This window comes from Schistocerca piceifrons, unplaced genomic scaffold (assembly GCF_021461385.2).
Source record: "Schistocerca piceifrons isolate TAMUIC-IGC-003096 unplaced genomic scaffold, iqSchPice1.1 HiC_scaffold_351, whole genome shotgun sequence".
In the NCBI taxonomy this organism is placed as follows: domain Eukaryota; kingdom Metazoa; phylum Arthropoda; class Insecta; order Orthoptera; family Acrididae; genus Schistocerca; species Schistocerca piceifrons.
This window is the reverse complement of record NW_025728572.1, coordinates 270,828-275,827: the sequence shown is the minus strand read 5'-3', so window position 1 is coordinate 275,827 and position 5,000 is coordinate 270,828. Positions and strand designations below refer to the sequence as shown.

The following is a 5,000-nucleotide window of genomic DNA, read 5'->3' as shown; positions in this document are numbered from 1 at the left end:
CTGTTGGTGTTGTGCCAAATGCCCCTATTGATCTTAGTAGTATGTTTCTTTGAATTCTCCTCACAGCCATGGAAGGCTTCAGAAGGCGCAACCTGTGGGCCCACAAACTTGATCCATATCCCATTATTGACACTAGCAGGCTGCCGTGGTATAGTTTGATAACATTTGGCGGTAAGTGAAATCTTTGCTGCCCGATCCTTATTAGTTTATGCATTATCGCTAGTGTCTTTCCTCCTGTTTGTTCAATATGGGTCCTAAAATTCCATCCTTGATCCAGGTAGACACCCAGATATTTACTTACATTTTTTCTTACTACAATTGCGTTGTCGATCCTGATTGACGGATCTCTTGCCATTTTCCCTTTCAGGAGCATATAGTTCGATTTTTGAGGCGCAATTGCCATTTTAGAATTCCTACACCAGGCACTCAGGATATCCATTATGTTTCTACTTCGCCCTTCTAGTTGTAGTCGGCTATTACCATGCGTTAAGATTAGCAGGTCGTCCGCATATGCAACGGCTCCCAATACTGATGCTTCCTGCTGCAGGGAATGCAGCAACGGCTCCATATTTATATCCCAAAATACGGGGCCGCAAACTGATCCCTGTGGACATCCTTTAGTGATGTTCTTGGTCACAACCGCATTCGGGGACGTCATCTGTACCACCCGGTCTCTACAGTAGCTCTTGAAACATCTGTATAGTGCCGCCGGACACTGCATATCCTGCAAGCAGGTAAACAGCGCCGGCCACCACAGATTATCAAACGCCCCTGAGATGTCCACCATCACTCCTAGAACATATGTGCAGTTCGACGAGCTGACAAGTTCGGCCGCCGTGTTGATGGCGTCTTCCGTCGATTTTCCACGGCGGAAACCGAATTGCCATTCGTGCATTCCTGCCATTTCCCGGTGACCAGTCAATCTCGCACAGAGCAATTTCTCAAGGGCTTTGCCCAAGGTATCTAGCAGACATATTGGCCTGTATGCTTTGTGTTCTGTTGGGTCCTTGTCTGGCTTCTTTAGTATTATTATTTCTGCTCTTTTCCATCTCCTTGGAAAAGTACCTCTTTCCAGACATTTATTATATAGGTTTGCCAGTATCGGGGCTATTTTTCCTTTTATTGCTTGAAGTACCTCAACCGTGACCCTGTCGGGTCCGGGAGATTTTCCTCTTTTTAGGTTTGATATTACGTCTACCACCTCCTGCGGTGAGAAGGGGTAGACCATTGTATTGTTGTTGTATTCTTCTTGTGCTCTCTCTCTTATAGCCGCCTGCTCCGGTGTGTCCTCAGAGGGATCATCATCCGGTAGCAGGGCTTGGAGGAGCACCGTTATTGTTTCTTGTCTGGTTGTGGTCATTCTATTTTCGCCTGGTATTCTTATAGATGATAAGACTGTTGGAGCTCTTATTTTTTCCCTAGCTAACTTGTATGGCTTTCCCCAGGGATCCATTGCCAGGTTATTTCTTACGAAATTTTCCCAGCTTCTTTTTCTAACTTCTATAATTTCTCTTTTATATCTCTCCCTTAGTTGTCTGTATATACGCAGTCTATGCTCCCTGTCTTGTGGGTTAAATGTGCGCTGATACCTGCGTCTTGCCCTGCGCGTAGCCTGACGTAGGTCACTTAGTTCTGGAGTCCATGGTGCCGGGTGCACGCTTTGGACTCTGCTTCTCTTTGGTACGACTGCTTCTATTACTTCCTTTATACTTTGAACTATCTGCTCCGCTGTTTCATCAACCTCGAGATCCTCATCCAGCTCTGGCGGGCTGTACTCCCGGGAGAGTCTTTCCCAGTCTACCTTTTTATAGTCATATTCTGAAAGCCATTCCTGTGGCGCCACATTCTGTTCTGATTTTAATATATACTTTATTACATTATGATCACTGGTCGTTGCATTCTCCAATACCTCCCATTTATCTATTTTATTGGTAGCCCTGTTATTTGCCAGTGTTACATCTATATTTGTTTTTGCCCCTGCTCTATTTGAATATGTTGGTATCTCGCTAGGTGCGTTTATTATATCTAGATTTAATTCACTTATTGCATCTTCTAATTCCTGACCTTTTTCGTCTTGTTCTCCGCTGTGCCACAGGAATGACTTTGCGTTTGCATCCATTGCTATGATTACTTGATGGCCCTGTAGAGTTCTACATATTTCCTTTAGTTGTTCTAGGTACATAGTTATTGGCTCTCTATACTGACAATATATTGATACTAAATACCACTTAGTGTTTTTGGCGTGTACTTCGATTGTTACAACATGTTCATTTGTAAATTGATTTAATACTATTGTTCTTATATTACTATTTAAAATTACTATTGCAGACATTGGTCTTTCTCCCTTCATGATTATTTGAGCCGTGGCTGTCATTCCTGGGATTTTACCCTCCCGGGAGTACGGTTCTTGCAAGCATAGTATGTCAGCTTTATGTTCTTCTGCTAATTTACGCAACTCGTAATTTACTTGTACGCTTCTCATTGTATTAATTTGGAGAACTAAAAGATCCATTACGGATGATATGTATGGTAATGATCTTCTGGCCATGTCTTATTGGGGTCAAATCCTATTCGGCCGTATGTTGTTACCATTTGTATATATATATTTTCCAAATTGTATTTTACGCCTCTTCTTTCGTATACTTGCTTTACTATTTCCTGTAATTGTTCGTGTTCCGTGGGGATTCCGGCCGCGGCTAGCTGAATGCAGTCAACGTCCGCCAAAGCTGGATAAGTAATTCTCGAGCCGTTTGTGTGCCCCACTCTCACTAGTTGGCGTAATGCAGTGGTTAGCAGACCGGGTTCTTCTAGTCTTGCCATCTGCAGTGCGTTTTCGCATATCTTATAAGTGTTCTTTGGGTCCATTGCATTATATGTGTCACTCTTGCTTGACTGATTGTTTTTATCTTTTATGTGTTCTGAGTGGTCTCTTTTGGGCGAGCTCGGTCGTCCGTCCTCGCCCTTCATCGGCGTTTTCTTTTCATTAAAAACGGACGACCGAGGTCGTCCGTATTTCTTTCCTATGTTGTTCTTTTCTATGTCTTTGTTTTGTCTCTGTGTTGGTGTAGTGTGTTGTGTCCTGGGCGCCTCTGGTCGCCCATCTCTGCCCTCCATCGGCATTTTCTTTTCATGAAAAATGGGCGACCGAGGTCGCCCTTCTGTTTGTATTTGTGCTTCTTGCGTGTTCATTGTTTGTACTTGTGCGTCTATCATGCTTATTGTTTGTACTTGTACATCCCTTGTTGTATTTTGTTTCTTGTCTTGTATCAGTGTTTCTCGTTGTGTCTTGGGCACCTCTTGCTTTCTATCTCCGCTCTCCATCTGCATTTTCTTGTCATAAAAAACGGGCGACCGAGGTCGCCCTTGTGTTGGTGTTCTTTCAATGGGGGTATTGGCAATACAGTTTTGTGCTGTACATGTTTTGTGTTGATTGTTATCCCGTTTGTTATCCCGTGTGTTTTTTGTTGTTCCCTTATTTTCCGGTTGTTTATCTGTGATTTCTTTTGCATCTTTTTCCCTTGCCCCTACTGCTTCTCTGATTTTCATGCCCCTTAGCGTATCTCTTAGTTGTTTGCTTGGTGATTTATGCTTCTTTCTTTTCTCTTGGGGGTTAATCTCCATAATCTGTCCTTTGTATAAGTCTTCCTAGTAACAGCTGATACGTGGGGCATTCTTTGGAGTTTGGTGCTCTACATTTTCTTTTTCCCCTTCTATTGCATGGTATACATGTCTCAGGTCTGTTCTTCTCTGGGCACTCTTTCTTGTTGTGGTTGTCCGTTCCACAGTGACCACAGGTGGGGTCACCCCAGGTACAGTACTTCTGTACGTGACCCAGATCCATACATCTGTGACACCTGGGTACCACGCAATAATCTTTGACCGCGACTGAGCTATACTCCACATATACTCTTCCATTTTGTATGAGTTCTTTTCTCAATGTTGGGGAAACCTCAACTACTTGATGTCCCGTATCTCTGTCTTTTCTCCCCATTCTAAATTTTGGTCTAAATTCCTTTTTGAAGTCTTGTGGGCTCATTTTTTCTTCAAAATTCTGAGTGTAAATACACTCCGTTAGTTCCTCTGGTGTCAACCTATTTGACACATCAAATACAGTCATTAATGGCCATCTTTTCTTTGTCCTCTCACATATTACCGATCTCTGTAAATCTTTGTGCCCCATTATTGTGTTCCTATCCTGTTGGGTGGGAGTTTCCACTATGACTGCATTTTTTGCAACTACTACTTTGTTTATTTTAACTTTTGCTTTGGTTGGATTAATTACTCTTGTGAATATTTCCTTCACCTCTTTTACGCTCTGTCCTTCTTTTGGCTTCAAAAATAATGCCACTCCTTGTTTTGCTGTCACTTTTTCTATACTTTCTTTCATATTGATTTGTTGTTTCTGTGGTCCTCCTGCCACCACTGTGGCGTATGTTTTTGTTTTTTCGGCTATTATTTGTTTATTTTGTCGTTCCAGCTCTTGTATCCTACCTTCAAGCTGGCTTTGGGCAATTGCCCATAGGGCCAGCTTGTCTTTTATTTCATTTAATCTGTCATTGCTCATCTTCCCTTTATCTGTCACCAGTAGCGCATTTATCTCCTTTAGCCTTTCGGCTGCGCTCTTTATTTCATTTTCATCATTCACCTCGTATCGCTCGGAAGTCTCTCTCTCTGTATTTTCCGCCATGATTCTGAGAGAGACCAAGGAGTTGAGAGCCCGTCTCTTTCCCCGGACCGGCTCTTCTGGCATGGGGGGAGGCTAATTGCAGCTCGCTAGATAGGGACAGCGGGAATCTCGTTAATCCATTCATGCGCGTCACTAATTAGATGACGAGGCATTTGGCTACCTTAAGAGAGTCATAGTTACTCCCGCCGTTTACCCGCGCTTGCTTGAATTTCTTCACGTTGACATTCAGAGCACTGGGCAGAAATCACATTGCGTCAACACCCGCTAGGGCCATCGCAATGCTTTGTTTTAATTAGACAGTCGGATTCCCCCA

General features: G+C 43.2%; 1 pseudogene; it reads right to left on the bottom strand.

Annotated features, from left to right (window-relative positions):
* Positions 1-5,000, bottom strand: part of LOC124746520 — a 10,328-nt pseudogene that overhangs the window by 2,597 nt on the left and 2,731 nt on the right.